Source organism: Phyllostomus discolor, chromosome 7, assembly GCF_004126475.2.
Source record: "Phyllostomus discolor isolate MPI-MPIP mPhyDis1 chromosome 7, mPhyDis1.pri.v3, whole genome shotgun sequence".
NCBI classification, from domain to species: Eukaryota; Metazoa; Chordata; class Mammalia; order Chiroptera; family Phyllostomidae; genus Phyllostomus; species Phyllostomus discolor.
Genome location: NC_040909.2, coordinates 37,762,883 through 37,779,823, shown reverse-complemented (window position 1 = coordinate 37,779,823; position 16,941 = coordinate 37,762,883). Strand labels below are relative to the sequence as shown.

The following is a 16,941-nucleotide window of genomic DNA, read 5'->3' as shown; positions in this document are numbered from 1 at the left end:
GTGAGCAGGGACCAGTGCCACTATGTTAGACAACTCCAGGCTGTGCCATTCACATCGCAGTCCATGTGGCGGGTGACCCTTGCAATTGTGCAGAGCACGGACTAGGCAACGAGAGGAGGTGGCCCTAGTGCAAGGCTCAGCTGGGATAACAGACCAGAGGGAGCTTTGGATGTCATGAGGACAAGGGTGTGTGTGTATGAGTGTGCACGACACATTCCTCTGAGTGGGTGTATCCTTTCTGCCGACATGTCCTGTGGACATGGACTTGGGAGGTGGGACAATCATTCCCTTCCCCAGGTTCCTGGGTCCTCCAGGAACCATGCCTGAGAAGAGAAGGAGCCACACTGCAGGCTGCTAAGGCCTCTCTCTCCACCTTTGGGGGCCCAGCCACCAGACGAGCTGTTTCCTCAGACCCTTCCCATGCAGGCTCAGTCTCCATCCCCAGGGTCGTGATGCAAGGGTGGAATTCCTCACACACCAACATGCTTTCTGCTTTTCCAAGTGCAGAGCTCTTAGCCAAGTCAGAGAGACTTGGGCTCAAATCCCAGCTCTGACACTTACTATCCCTGGGATCTCTGAGACTCAGTCTTCCCAGCTATGAGGCAGAGGTACAAATCACAACTACCTCACAGAGGCACTGTGAGAATTAAAGCTCAGGCACACAGTAGGCACTCAGTCAATGCCAGCTCCTGTTATCGCTCTCGTGACTTCTCATGTGATTGACCCCCACAATCACAGGGTGGTGTGTGTTTACAAAGACATGAAACGAAGAGATAAAACAAAGAGAAGGAGACGCATACCAGCACTCCTAGCAGCAGTTATCCTAGGAATGGGAGGAGACCTTAACAAAGGACTTCTATGCATGATTTTTAAATTGGCAAAAACCCCAGTAAAGAACATCTCCATTCTCAAAATGTAATAAAGTTTAAAAAAAATAGGATAAAAAAAACTATGGTACATTTACACAATGAAATTCTATGCAGCAGAAAGAAAGAAGGAGCTCCTACCCTTTGCAACAGCATGGATGGAACTGGAAAGCATTATGCTAAGCGAAATAAGCCAGGCAGTGAAAGACAAATACCATATGATCTCACCTTTAACAGGAACCTAAACAACGAAACAAACAAACAAGCAAAATATAGCCAAGGACACTGAAATAGAGAACAGGCTGACGTAACCAGAAGGGAGAGGGGAGGGAATTTCAGGGGAATGTCAGGGGAGAATGGGAAGGGTTTACAGGAACAAGTATAAAGGATACATGGACAAAAACTAGGGGGGGTGGAAATGGGAGGGAGGTGGGGAGGGATGGGTGGGTGGGCTGGGATGGGAGTAACAGACAGAAAACTATACTTGAACAATGATAAAATAAATTTTTAAAAAATAGGTGGAGCAGAGGGGATTTTTAGGGCAGTAAAACTACTTTGTATGAGACTGTAAAGTGACAAGTACACGGCACTGGCGGGAGAGGCCACACATGTGTGAGGGCGGGGAATGTGTGTGATATTTCCGACCCTTCCTCTCAATTTCACTATCAACCTAATACTGCTATAAAAAAAAGAAAGAAAAAAACCCCAAAGAACAAGGGAAACCCACAGAGGACACATATGTACAGTATACAGGAGGGAGCCTCCAAGGCCTGAGAGATGTTTCCCTGTGTGGGACAGACAGTGCAGGGAGAGCACTGCGGCAGCAGGCAAAGGCCTGAGTTTGGGTTCCAGGTGTTTCTGCCCCTGGCCAGCTGTGTGCCCGGGACAGGGCTGGTGTAGGTAAATATTCAGGTACCTTTCTTGGCTGGCCCAGGCTCTCTCATCAACCACACGGCCTCGTCCACATTCAGGGATTCGTGGCACATCCCCTCACATGTGAAGAAGGCACCACCACCTTATACCCTCAGCAAGGAAAAAGGTCTCTAAGGTCAAGGCCATGGGTGTTTGGGGGGCAGTGTGGTGGGAGGAAGACATCCACATGCAGAGGACTCCAGCCAGTAAATCCCTAGGCCAGCAGTCGCTGAGGGCTTCAGCTGAGGTTGATCTTCAATTCAAGTCCCAGCAGCCCAGCTCGGTGTGTGAGAGAAAACCACGTAGGTGACATCAGGCACACGAGGCTGGGCTACACTCCAGGGCCTCGCAGCCCTCTTCAGGAGTGGGGAAGCCAGGAGGCCCACACCCGCCTCCTTCCCGGTGGCACACAGCAGCCTCAGCCTCTCGGTTGAGTGTGACCTTTCCCGGCCCCCACCCTATCTACCCCATCAGATTCTGATGATCCAGGTTTCTGACAAGCCCCAGAGGTTCTCAAGGTCAGGGTCTGCAGGGCAGGGGAACGAAGCAAGGGTTTGGGGAGGCACTGAGGCCAAGACTGGGAGACTTCTGGACCAGCGGGCAAGGTGACAATCCCTCAGAAGTGCACCAGGCCTCCCTGGGAGCCTTTCAGTCCAGGCCTCCAGAGTTCACCAGGGGCAGGGCCAGTGGATCCAGGGGAGATGGCAAGATCACCAGACACCTGGCAGGAGAGAAAGACAGGTGTCTTCTGGAAAGCTGGCCAGCCCAAAATCCACAAGAGGAGAAAATGTACCAGAAGTGGCTTTTCTGGGCTCCTTCACCTGAGCCCAGGGGCAGGAAGCAGGCTCAGGCTAGTGTATGGTAAGTGAGTGCCAAGGCCAGCTTTCCGTCCAGCTTCTACTGGGCCCAGCAGAGTGCCCTGGGGTGCAGCAGACACTGCCCGATGAATCAGTGAAGCAGGAGTGAGGACCCTGTGGGCAGACTATTACCACCCTACCGAACGTAGGGACAGGGTCAAGGGGAGGAAATGGGGGGTTGCAGGCAAAAGACCCCCTCAGGAGTGGCTGGTCGAGATCGTGGCTGAGAGTTTGTTCAGGTAGCCATGGGTTTGAGTCCTGACTCTGCCCCCTGACCACCTGTCTTTATGGGCAAGTGACTTTATTTCCAAGACTCAGTCTTCACCTGCAAAATGGGGATGATATAAAAACCCTCCCCACAGAGATGCAGGATTTAGAATGATCCTGTGTGCCAGCTGCTTGCATGCAGGAAGCCCTCCTTAAGCCACAGCCCCACCAGTCTCACCATGGTTGATGGTAGTCATTATTTTATGGTGATTAGCAGTAATTACAACCGTCATATGAGCATCTCCCTCTGCTTTAATTCCCTCATTTGTAAAACGGGGGCCATAAAAGGGTTGACATCATGAGGTTGCTGGGGGATTATATGAGTAAGAGTTTCTGGCACAGGGTGAGCCCTCAGTAAATGTTTGTCATGGTTGTTTTTACTGTTTTATTATCACTGTTGTTGTCATCTCAGCCCTGGAAAAGCTCAACAAGCCAGCACAGGCTTCTCCAGGAAGGACACATTCACACGCCTCAACGGGAAGGGGAGATTCGGGGAAGCGAAGTCATTGGCACAGGTCACAGAGCGGGCTGGGGGGCAGAGGGGGGACCGGGACCCCGCTCCCTACTCCTCCAGCCAGGTTCACACCGCCCCCCCACCTCGCCCCGACCCTATCTGCAAGCGTCCGCTCCTCTTCGGAGCTGGCAGCAGCCCCAGCAGCGGGCCCCAGGCCAGGGCGGCAGAGGCTGCGGCGGCGCACGCGGGGCTGCACGTGGGGCGCCCACGGGAAGAGCCGCACGTGTCGGGCTGCGGCAGGCCGCCTGCGCGCGGAAGACCGGGCAGGCTGCGGCAGGCCGCTGGCGCTCGGCCTCGGGGGCTTCCGGGGCGTCGGCCGTGCGGGGCACCGATGCTGCTAATACCGTCCTGCCTGCTGGAGGGAGGCCTGTCCGGCTTCCGCCCACAGCAGCCTTCCCAGAACTCTGGCTCCCCAAGTCGCAGGCGCCGAAGGAAGACCAGAATGGCAGCTGCAATCGTCCTCGAAGTCCTCCTTTCCTTTGCTCCCCGCCGCGTCGTCAGCAGCTCCTGCTGGCTCTCTCTCTGACACGGAGCCCAAATCCAGCTGCTTCTCCTCTCGCCCTCTGAGCTTCAAAGTCTCACACCTCTGCTGCTCCCTGGGTGTCCAGCCACATCCTCACCGCCCCCCCCCCCTTATCTTGCTACACAGCTGGCACATCTGCAGCTGCCAGTGTGACGACCGTAAGGCACAGTTTGTGTTAAAAGGGCAGAAAAAAAAGAACACGAGGATCGTATGAATTTGGATTTGCATGAGGGAGCCACCCTATCCTGGTAGCTGCCATAGAGACATTTATAAAGGTGGAGCCCAAAGCCTGTAGCAGGGGTGTCCAACCTTTTGGCATCTCTGTGCCACACTGGAAGAAGAATTGTCTTGAACCACACATTAAATACACTGCGACACATAATCACAAAAAAAATCTCATAACGTTTTAAGTAAATTTACGATTTTGTGTGGGGCCACATTCCCAGCCATCCTGGGCTGCATGTGGCCGGCGGAATGCAGGTTGGACACCCCTGTACAATTTTGGGATCCCTTAAGGAAAAGAATAGAAAATTAGGTCCAAAAGGTAAGATTTAGAATGAGAAAAGGGGTCATAGAAAATTAGAACTTCAGAAAGCTGACAAATGCCACAAACAACATAAAGCAGAAAAACAACACAGTATTTTTTTTTATTAATCAACTGTCTGACATTCCTTTATAATCCCTTCCTCCAACACTTCACTGATCACCTTTGTATGATGACGATTCTCTCATTTTGTTTATAGGTAATTGAAAGACAATTGTTTTCCCTTTAGCATGGCCTGTTGAATAAAGCTTTTACTACTACAGATTGTTCAGGAAGGTTTCAGTTTCACAAGATGTACTTGGAAATGTTTTATATAAACACACACATTTCAGCACCATTGTTGAGTTTTCCTATATGATCTTGTGGAGACTTTTGTTGTTTTTAGTACAGGTATAAGTTTGTGCCCTACAAACATAGAAATCTGATCTTGTGTTTTACATGATCTTCCCCCCAAAAGAAAGAAAATGTGTTGTATTTTTATGGTGTATTCTGCATGATTCAGTCTACTCCCACTGAACAGAACTCGGTTTGGACTAGGGGTAGATGACAGTGACAAGAAGCAAATCCCCCATTTACAATTTCATGTGTCCGATAGGCAGGAAGAACTTTCTGCAAAATAGCTTCTGGCTCCTTACGTTTCAGGCCTCATGTTCCTTTGCAATCTGCACACTTTCTGTGCTGGGTGACATAAAGTGCACTCATACAGTGAGACGAACTCTGAAGCAGCATCTCTGAATCACAGTCCGGTGAGTGGGCCCAGTGAGCTATAGGGAAGCCGTCTTCTACACCAAGGTGGCTGACTTAGAACCACATGCATTTATATCAGTAAACTGAAACTGAATGTGTCCACAACTTAACTTCCCCTAAACTGGATCCTCTTAGTTGCTTGCGGGTCAAATATATTGCTTTTGAGAATTTTGCACACATGACAGATGGACAGGCTGGGCTCCACCTGGCTATAAGGAAGGAGGCTGTGCACAGAAGAAATCCTAAGACCTTGTTTTCTGAGTGCTATGGTCTGAATGTGTGTGTCCCCCACCATCCCGCCCGAATTCATATGTTGAATCCTCGTCCCCAAAAATGATGGTTATTAGGAGGTAGGACCTTTGGGAGGTGATTAGGTCATGAATAGGATAAGTGCTCTTATAAAAGACGCTCCAGAGAGCTCCCTAGTCTCTTCACATGACCTTCACATGACCATGTCAGTATCCTGATCTTGAACTTCAGCCTCCAGAACTGAGAGCAATAAGTTCCAGTTATTTATAAGCCACTCAGTGCATGGTATTTTGTTACAGTAGCCCAAATCAGCTAAGACACTGAGATCTGCAGAAAATTTAACTCTGGGTCACAGCTTCCTTATCTGTAAAATGGGGTAATGATAATAGTACTGCCTGCCTGGTGAATAAATTATTATATGAAAAGAACTTAGAACCATTTCTGATACATAGTAGGTACTTATTAAACATTTGCTGACTTGCATGACTTGCAAGAGACTTGTAAACGGTAAAGTTAATGCCATTCAAATTCTTTAGCCCACTTAACAGTTGGCATAAGCCAAACCAATTCACTGAAGCAGTTGCATAGCAGATTTGTAAAAGCCTGGTTATAAAAAGAGAAGTAAACTTGTCTGTAGCAGCATCTGGGACTGAGGATCTTCCCAGAGGGTGGAGCTGGGAACATCTAGAAGAAGTAGTTACTCAGCCTCCACTCGGGGCCTCAGGGATGAGGACTTCAGCCCCTCTGGAGGCAGCGGGCTCTTCACTCCCTGCACCTCCTCTCGCCCGCCAGTGTCTCCCACATTGGCTCCCTGTGCCCTCTCCCCTCACCCTCATCAAAGGGGAGAAGACCCAAGATGACAAGCAGATTCTGAAAGATGAGAAAATCCCACTAACCTTGCAAGCAGAAAGAGCAAGATGTTTTAAGCTCTCCACTCCAGCAAGAGAATCCAGAAAGAGGCTAGGAAGTCATTTAATAAAAGAGAGAAATGCGGACAAAAAGAGAAGTCATCCCAGGAACAGGCAGGAAGAAGGAGCAAGGAACAAGGCAGGGAGAGGTAGACAGAGGGACTTGGTGAGCTTGGAAGGAGATGACCTTGCCATTCATTCTCCTAATGAACATTGTTCATTCATCAACAAACATTTATTAGACACCTGGGCTTTGGGGTACAGTGGTGAGCAAGACAAAAAATCTCTGCTCTCGTGCAGCTTAGGTTTGGTGGTGAAGATAGGAAGTACACAAGTGAGCAAAGAGATAAAACACAAGAAAGCAATGAAGGACAATGTAGAAAATTAAGACAGGGTGAGGTGGTATGAAGTGCCAGAGACTACAATGAGGAAGTGACATTTGTGCTGAGACCTGACCAGTGAGAAGGAGCCAGGCATAGAAAGGTGAGGGGAGCCCATTCCAGGGAGAGGAACAGCAAGGGCAATGGTCCCGCGGTGGCCACAGGCCTGGCCCGTTGTTCAGGAACAGCAAGGATTGGAGTGAGCTTGGGGAGTGTGGTAGGAGACAGGCTCAGACTGGTGGGCAAGGACTCAGACATAAAGGGTATTTTTAGCCAGGATATTGGACATGAATTTTTTTCCTAAGTACATAGGATTTCAAAGAAATTCCCACATTCTAGTGTTCCAGTGGCCTGGACACTTGTTAAAGTAGTGTTGGGAGAGAAACCAAGCATTTATAGAGCACCCGCTCCAGCCTGAGCCAGGCTCCGGGGCAGGGCCTTTCGCAGCCATCTTCCCGTTTGATTCTTGCATGGCAGCAGGCCACCTGCTTTCCATGCAACAGCTGATCAGCGGAAGCCCGGAAAGGTGAAGTGATTCATCCCAGGTTGCAGAGCTAGAAAGTGGTGGAGGCCAAATCTGGCTCCTGTTCTCCTGTGACACAACTTCATAGCACTTCCTAAAATGGGTGTGGATTCTTTACAGTTAATGAAGTGCTTTTTATCTGCACTTTATCGCATGTGCTATTACCGAGTGTTACCACCTCCCTGCAGTGGCCTGGGAAATGTTTCTGAGACCTTGCGTAGACTAGTCACAGCTCGGGAGCTGCTCTTTATCCTCAGTTTTCAGCAGCTCCTCCCTGAACAGGACCACTGTGACTGACACTCAGCGCTGGGTGCAGCTGGCACCTGTGGAAACTGGAGGAAGGTGATGCTGGCCTGTAAAGCCTCTTTGGGAAAATCAGGAAAAGATGTCCTTTGCTCAAGACACTTGACTTCCAGCTTCCAGAAAAGTGTTGTAATAACAATTCTGTTAGAGCCTCCTATGAGGCCATCTTGAAAAAATGATCCTCACACATGCGAATCTGTGCTACCCTCGCTGTGAGGTGCTCCCTTGGCCACCTTGCTATGGTGGCCTTGGACAGCGCACAACCTGGATGTCTGTGGTGATCTTCCATGCCCCTGCATCCAACAGGTAGAAGAAGAAAGCAGGGTCCCGGCAGAATGGAGATCCATTTGGAAGTGGCCACACCAGACCACACACAGACACACGCTGTGCCCCAGGGGTAACCACGGCTGCCCAGGTTTTCCTAGAACTGCCCAGCCCATCAGGACACCAGGTTCCAGTTCACCTCATCGTCACTGTGCTGTCCACACTCAGTGCCACCACTGTCCCCACCACCATTGCATAGTCACCTGCTCTGGGGTGTGAACTGTGCTGGGCAGCACTGGCTGCCTGCATAAGTCCCCCTGGCACCGTGAGAGGAGGCCCCTGTGAGAACCCTCACCTCCACTGTGGGCACCATGGGGCTCCGGCGCTCAGCAGCCCCACGATCCCCGTGTGGCCAGTGCCACCTCCAAATGCCAGGGGCTCATCTTTGCAGTCTTCCAGCTCCTAAATTTAGAAGTGTGGATTAAATCCAAACAAATGGAGGGTTATGTAACTTTATGTCCCTCTCTACTGTCCCTCCCCTTGAAATAATCAGCCTTAATCAGCTAATGACGGGGCCCTGAATGCAGCCCCAATCCTCAGAGATGCTATTAGGCTTACATAAGGAGTGACATTGCCTGGTGTATTATAAGCCTTTAGAATACACTCTTACTCTCTCTCTCCTCTCTGTCCCTTGCCCACACATTCTAGCACAGACACATCCCACATCCGTGTGTACACATCCATGCTCACATACTCCCCCCAACATGTCCATCAAATGCCGAAGCTGCTTAGCTAGTCTGGGATCAAATACATGCAAGCTGAGAGAAGGTTTTACCCATCGAGTGGTTCAAATTTATCACCTAAAAATAAATCACTTCAGTCCGTAATGGCAGCTAACCCAGGAGAGAAGGGAGTACTTTGCATAGAATTATAGACTGAGGGATAAGGGAAATACAGGGAGGGAGATTTGAGAACTTCCTAATCATCAAAACTGTGCAGCAGCAGAATGGCCAGCTTGAGGAAGTAGTGAGCTCCCTGTCACTGGAGGTGAGTCAGCAGAAGTGGGGGATAATGGATAAGGATTCCTGCGCTGCGCAGAGACTGAATGGTAACTGACATTTATACACAATCAGTTTTGTGCCAGGTGTTGTGCTCTGTAGGCACCATAACAAAGATGGCAAAATGATTTCCTCTCAAATGCCAAATATTATCTATTGGGAATGGCTGCCTGGAGCTCTAGACACACAGAAAGCTTCTGAGGCTCAGAGAGAAAGAATATCTTGATCAATTCACACTGTTTTCCATGGGGCCAAAGAAGAAAGCAGATATCTTGATTGATTAGCAATGTCTGCCACTGATGCAGGATAAGAAAACAGCAGGTATGCTATTTGCTAATGGTATATCTTGTCACTTATTACGCCCTTCGTAGATGAGGAAATTGAGATCCAGAGGTTCACAGTTGGTAAGTGGCAGAACCAAGGTTTGGATCCAGACATGGCTCCGAAGTCTGTGCTCACGGCCCCTATGCTGTTCTGCCTCTCAGTGATGAAAGGGATGCCTGGGGACTGAATGTGCAACCACCAGCCCACACTGCACCCTCATTTTCAAATGCCACAGGCATCTGAGTGTAACCTCCATGAGGTTATCTACTGGGTCTGCAGGATGTCCCAGGGAGAAAGCCTGTGTGCCACTCCCTGACCCTGGACAGACCCTCCACACCCCCGACCCATCTCTGACTCCCAGCAACCCTGGAAGTGACTGCCCCACTGCATGGATGAGGAAACTGGGACAACTGAGTAGGGACCATTTGTCCCCCTCAGGTGCTGTGCTTGGGACGCATTTTACAGCACATGCAGTGCAGAAAACCCTGGCAGGCAAGGTGGCTGTGGCAGGGACTCAGCAGGCACCACGTGCCTGCCTCTCAGCCCAGCTGAACACAGGAGCTGGCTTCTCAGCCCCACCTGCACCGAGTCAGCTCTCTGAGCCTTGAACTTTCTAATTGTCTTTCATGGCAGGGGGACACTGCTCCTTCCCAGCCCCGTGACACCCTCTATCGGCACCTTCACATTGCTAGTCCCACAGCCAGACTCCAGCAGTCCTTCTGTTCCTCTCCCTGCAGGCTACTTTTCAACAATTTCTCATTCCCTGCTCATCCATCATCCATCCTTCCTGTCCCAGGGGCCTCTCTCTCCAGTCCTATCATTCAGCTTCTATCCCTACCACTTCCTTTCAGGTTGGGACACCTATCCCCAAATCCTGGCTACAGAACAGGGCCACCCTGAGAACAGAGATTTCAGATGGGGTCGTGCCAAGACCTTATGCTTACAAGGTCCTAGAACAAGAAGGAGAGCAGGTATGGGCTGGTCCTGATCCCCGGGATCCACTCTCCTTGTATGAAGCCAGAGGAAAGGAGATGGCAAGGGCAAGGCACACACATTAAGGCCACTCAGGACCTTGGCCAGGCCTTTGGGGTTGCATAAGCCAGAGGGTGTGGCTGCTTTTGTGTTCTGTGCAGATGGTGTCCTGGGACTGTGCCGGCAGCGGGTAGGGGCCGCGGCTGTGGAGGCCTGGAGACTGGGTGTCGCCTCCCCTGCCCACACTTCACCTTGGATCCACTTTAAAGTGGTTAAAGAGGTTTACTGACTCGTCAGAAGTGCCCCCGCCTTTCAGATAAACCCCAAGGCTCACCATCCCAAAGAGATAAGCCAGGGGTGAGGTTTCTGTTTGTGAATGGTGGACCTTGCACCACCGCTTCTGGGGTGGACTTGTGCTGTTCTTCAGCGCTCGTTACCTCAAAGCTGCTGGGGAAAAGCACCAAGACCAGTTGTTTGCAAATTCTTAGCATCAAGTTGCTTTCTGCAAACAAACTCTTTCTCAGGACCCCAGTCCAGGAGACGGGTTTAAAAAACTGGAGATGTTGAGGTGGGATGGCTCTGTGGCCCCTCCAAAATGACATGCAAAATTATTTGCGTGTGTGAGTTTTCCTTGGGCAGAAGTCTACAGTTATTTTGATTCTTCCAGGGCTGCTTACCCCCAGGAACGGTTAAGAGGGACTGGAAGCGCCTGCTGACAGTCTAGGATACTGTGATTGTCACATCTATTTTTGTCACCTGTTTGCCTTTCTAGCTGGGTGTTGCTCCAGCTGACATTTAAATGAGTTTGCATTTGCACAGCCCACACCAACTGGCACTTCGGGTGCAGTGGGGGGTGAGGAGGAGGGCCCAGACCTAACAGATGGAGGGGGAGTGGCTGCTGGGGATTAAAAATGTGGTTCCAGATGATCAGGAGTTGCCTGGGAGCATCTGAAGTGCTTTAAGTGCTGCAGAGAGAGCTGGAATGTGGGTGGGATAACCTTTGTTCCAGTCTCTCTTCCTTGGTGTGCTGTGTGGCTGTGGGCAAGACCCTTTCCCTCTCTGTTTTCAACTGTACAGTGAGGACCAGTGTTTCCCAAAATGTGAAGCACGTGCACACAACCTGGCCTGAAATAACATTAACATGCTCACAGAGGAAGTGATCAGCATGGGGCCAGGTATCTTCAACACCTAATTAGCCCCCGTGGAACTCCCTGGCAGAGACCCGGCTGACCTGATGCTCAGGGCAGATGGCAATGTCTGGTTGGACTGTGACGTATGTGGTTTTCTGGGCATTGCTGTATTCTATTTATGCACAGTGCCCTTTCCGGCAGTGGTATGAATGAAGTCTTTTCAAGAAAAGAATGGGCATGTGGCAATTTAACACAAAATGTTAAGGAAATGATCGCACAGGAAGAATGTGGATGTGACAGAAATGTAGGGTTGGGTGAAAACACCCAAAGCTGGGGAGGACTTAGGCAAGTCGATCTACTGGGTCCTAAAAAGCACTGTCATGCTAGACCCCCATCTACCCAGTCCCTGAAGAGGGGACCAGGGCCCAGGCCCTGCCAGCAACCCCAGAGCAGTGAGCGGGGTGTGGGGAGGGGATTTCTGAGCAGAGGCCTGGGGTTGTGGCAAGGAGCCAAATACCTTTCTCAAACTGGGTGTATATACACCCCTTGGGGTACCAGGGTCTGGTCTATGGAGCTGGCGAAGCCCCAAAGATTGAGGACAATGAAAATCAACTTTTGAGTAGTTTAAGATATTACCTGTTTACAAAGACAGTGCGGCTGTATCATGGGAGAGAATGCAAATTTTACAACCACTTTGGGTAATGTCCACAGGCCCCAGGCAGCGGCTAAGCTGGACTCTGGCATCAGGCCGTCTGGGTTTGAGTTCCACAGCCTCTGTGTGAATTTTAGGAACTCCCTTGGATGGCTAGAACTCTAGCTTGCTGGCAACAGAAGTGGGCTCAGCTAACTGCACCCAAAGACATGGGGCCTTATTTATTGGAAGGATGGGCGGTCACTCTTAGAGTCTCAGAATCAGCAGTACTCAGAGGAGGGGCCTGGAGCAAGTCCAGCAGGCAGAGTCTTCAAGCTGAAGATGTGCCTCAGGACTCAAACATCAGAGTCCCGGGAGAGAGCGCCCAAGCCTCGGTCCTGTGCCTACGCCTTAGTCAGAGGAGTCTTGGCCAGACTGACAACACTGAGGGGGGAGGTTCCCCAAAGGGAAATTGGGGTGTCGTTCCATAAAAAGGGGAGAAGAATGATCAGCTGGCAAAGAAAAGAAAACAAAGGTCTACCCTCTCACTTTGTCTAGTTTCCTCCACAAACAGGGATGAAAATGGTCAGGCCTTTGAGGGCAATTGAGGGGATTACATGATGTCACCATGGAAGGGCCTGGCTCTCAGCAACTGACACTCCATAAATGTCAGTGATTGGGGTTTTTTTTCATTGTTTGTTATAAAAGGACACAAAAACAAGCCACTATGGGCCAGATGAGAGCCTAACGAATGCCACATGTTTCCTTTGGTTGCAGCCACAGAGGCTTTGAGGTTGGCAGATGTGGGTTCAAATCCTGGCTTCACCACTGAGTAGCTGTGAGGCCCTGGGCAAATGACATCAGCCCTCTGAGACCCAGTGTTCACATCTGGCTGCCAACAGCTGCCTGAGCACAAAGCCCAGTGCCTTGACGGCAGACAGCAGCGCAGAGCACAGCCAGGCACGGCACAGCCAGGCCAGGCACAGGGGCCCGGGGCAGGTGAGCAGACCCACCTTCCTTTCCCAGTGTAAGTAACTCCGGGAGCCCCACCTTAAGGGGAGGGCCAAGAGCTCTTGGGTAACTTTGACTGAACCTTGTTTGGGGCACAGTTTCCTGTGCCAGGAACCTGAGTTGGGCAAACATTCAGATGCTCAAGGGCCACTGTTTCCCATGGGAATTCCCTGAGGCACTGGCTTAAATGCAGATTCCCAAGCCTCCCAGAGACCCAATGAGCCCTAGGTGATGCACAGCAGAAAGATCAAGCTCTGACTTCTCCAGATCATATCTACAGCACCTTTCCACACCCCCACATTCCCTCCCAGGCAGCCAGCCCACTTGGAACAGCCGTGACAGGGAAAAAGGCCCTCCTGTCCCAGAGCCACCCTTCCCCATGGCCTTCTGGTCCCTGTGGACCTATTCTGGGGGCCCTGACCCAGCACAGCTCTCAGGACCTAGGAGACAGGCTCTCCCTCTGTCTGCTTTTCTCCCAGCTCAACCACCTACATGTGGCTAAGGCTGGGCAGAGGTGGGGTGTGGGCATATGGGAAGCGAGGGCCTGGGATGCTGGAAGGAGGGACCCACTGAATCCGGCCAGAAAAAAGCAATTATACAGGAAACCAGAGTCAGTAGTGGGAAGAGATAGGGTGAGGATTGAGGTAGGGAACTAGGGGGCTCAGGTGCGGGAGTCATAGATTGCTTGCCTGGGCTCCAGGCAGCTCCTGCAAGCGCTGACTCTCTCTGCTTCAGTCAACAAACATTCTCTGAGCTTTTCCTGCTCCTTTGCCACCCCACTCCTCGGGAAGGCAGAGCTGCTGCAACAACTCTGCCCAGAACTCCGGCCCCATCTCAAAGACTAGGGGACTTCCATTGGTTCTGCTCCATTGGACCTCCCAGCACCTTGTACCCCATTTTCTGACTTCTGCTCATTTGCAGCACCCCCATTTTCCTCCCAGGAATCAGTCCCTCTTTTGGACCACTGTGATTTAATGACAAACTTCACTCCCAGTTTCAAGGGGTCCTGAGACTCAGGTCTATCCAGTCAATATACCACTCCTCTAAGTCACATTGATTGGTTCAGGGATGGGCATTTGACCTAAGCCTGGCCAATGAGAGCCTCCCCAGGTCATTTTCTGGGTCTAGAGACACTACAAAGACTTATCCATGTTGTGCATTGGTCAAGTGCACTAAAGTGAGGTGCGTGGGAGACAGAGTCCAGGTTTTATTCTGCTCAAGCCCCTTGCCTGGTGTAGAATTGCATCTACCTATTTTTTTTTCTAGTTTGCACCCAGGTGTTATAGGCACTGGCAGAGGCCCTGGGTGAGCTCTCAGGGAGAGGGCCAGTAATTTCCCTGTGGGTTGCACAAAGGTGGGATGTTCCCAAAGCTGCAGGTGCTAGGTTTGCCTTCTCAGGGGAGATCTTTAGGCACAGCCATTACCTAGGAGAGAAGAACTGAGAGAGGGAGAGCCAGACGCCAAGTGACATTTCGTTAACCACCTGAAGCCAGCTGTACTTGAAATCCAAACTATCCTTGGATTTTTCCCCCCCAGTTACAGGACCCAATACATTCTTTTTTTTTTACAGCGGAAAGCAGTTTGAGTTCATTTTCTCTCACGTAAACCCAAGATTTTCCAGTGGCTTACACCAACTCCTGTTCCTTAGAAGCCTGGTGTTCAGAGGTGGGAAGGAATCCCAGGCCCCCACAGACAAAGCAGGGGTGTGCCCTGTCGGCTCTGGCAGCTTGTGGTTTCAGCACATAACCTTCCGCCCCCTCAGTACCTCCCCAGGGACTGAGTTAAATGGACCTCTCCAGCTCTGCAGGGCCTGCTGCCCTCTCCAAGTCTGGCTCTCCTTGGTGGTGCTACTGTAGCTGACAGCTCCTCCATTTTTCCCCGCTGCTCAGGACACAGATCTTGGACTCATCCACGTTCAATCTGTAGCAAATCCTATTGGCTCCACCTTCAAAGTATGTGCAGAGACCAATCATGTCTTTACCATTCCCACTACAAGCACCGCGCCCGGAGCCCCATCACCGCCCACATGGATAAATCAGTGTCTCCATCACTGTAACCCCAGTGTGTCTCCTTTCTCTGCTAGTAAGGGCAGGCTAGGGTGTGCTGCGGTAACACACAATCCTCACATCCCAGCGGTACACCACACGGGTTTGTTTCTTTTTCCTGCTACATGTCCCTCTGACTATGATCCAGGACCCAGGTTTTGGGAGCAGCCAGTCTAGGACTTGACTCTGCCACACTGACAGTCACCATGGCAGAGGAAAGAGAGAGCATGGCCTGGAGTATGCTTGTAAGCATTCCCCGGAAGCCATGACAGCACTCTGCTCCCGCTCCATCAACCAAAGCAGTCCTGTGCCATGCCTGGCTCTCATGGGGCTGGCGAAGAGCAGTGTTTTGCTGCAGAACTGAAAACACACACGAGCAGTGCTCATCACAACAGCACTCCCCATTCAGTTCCCCCTCCCAACGGCAGCCAGAGGGGCTCTGTTAAAGCATGGTGTGGGGCACACCCCTCCTCTGCTCAGAGCCCTTCTGTGGCTCCCGCCTGCCTCCACGAGGTCAGGCACAATCGCTGCCTGGGACCTCCTGGACCCTACCTTCGACTGTCTCCACCTCACTCACTTCACTCTGCTCTGATCTCCTTGCTGTTTCTCAAACCCACCAGGCATGCTCTTACCCCGTAATCTTTGCTTATGTCTGAAATGCTTCTAAAGGTATCCATGGGCCTCACCTTCAAGCTCACTGATATTTCCCTGTTATGGGATGAATTATGTTCCCCCAAAACAAAAATTTGTGGTGAAGTCCTAATCCCTGGGATCCCAGAATGTGACTATAACTAAAGATAGAAACTTTACAGAGGTGATTAATTTAAAATGAGGTCTCTAGGGTGGTCCTAATCCAGTATGACTGGTGCCCTCATACAAGCAGATTAGGACACAGACATACACGGGGGAAGGCAGGTGGGAGGACACAGGGAGAAGGTGGCCATCTGCAAGCTGCGGAGAGAGGCCTCAGAAGAAGCCAACTTTGACAACACCTTGATCTTGGACTTCTAGCCTCCAGAACAGTGGGAAAATAAATTCCTGTTGTTTAAACAACCCAGTCTGTGGTACTTGGTTACAGCAACTACAACAAACTAATGTATTTCCCTTGCCATATTTTTAAAGATTGCAGACCTTTCTTTTACCTGTACCTCAATGGTCTCTGTCCTTTCCCCTGCCTATGTTTCTCTGCAGTATTATCACCTTCTAATGTCCTAAATGTTTTCCTGTGTGTGTGTGTGTGTGTGTGTGTGTGTCTGTGTGTGTGATCTATTAATTCTCATAAAATATAAGCTTAATTAAGCCAGGGATTTTTGTCTTTCCCTAGGGCTCAGAATAACACCAGGCACATAGCAGATACTCAATAAATATTTATTGGATGAATGAATGAGTGGATGGATGGATAGATAGATAGATAGATAGATGCTGTAAACCATTCAGAAACCCTCATTCTTCCCTAAACCATAAGGGGTTTTTTTGCCTTTTTTCCTTGATAGACTCAATATTGGAGGGTAGCTGGGAAGTTTTGAAAGTCTGACTTTTTGAAGTAAGTGGTATCTATCAAACCTTGAAATAAGGATATGTGATCAAGTTCATGGTGAGGATCCCAGAAGTCCTTCTATACCTGCTCAGAGATGGATGCACAAGGACCTCAATGCAGAAGCATTGATTATACTGAAAATACAGTAAGGATCCAAATGCCCGACAATAAAGGATTAGGTATAAGCTGGTATGGCCCAAGAGATGGCGATTATGTGGATGTTAAAAAGAATAAAAGGGGACCATGTGCACCAAGGGGAGGATGGCTGAGAGAGCATCAAGTGGAAGATTGACCAGCACCTAGGACAGTATCAAAGTTATGTTTTCACATGTGCAAAAACCAGTAACAAAAAGATACCTGAGGGAGCAGAGTCAGG

At 50.4% G+C, this 16,941-nt stretch overlaps 1 long non-coding RNA gene across 1 annotated transcript; it reads right to left on the bottom strand.

The window, feature by feature from the left end:
• Positions 1-4,558: 4,558 nt before the first annotated feature.
• Positions 4,559-15,893, bottom strand: LOC118501621. Its single transcript, XR_004904257.1, has 2 exons — positions 8,213-15,893; positions 4,559-7,886 (listed from the first exon to the last, which is right to left on the bottom strand). It is a non-coding gene; the product is annotated as an uncharacterized LOC118501621 (long non-coding RNA).
• Positions 15,894-16,941: the final 1,048 nt, after the last annotated feature.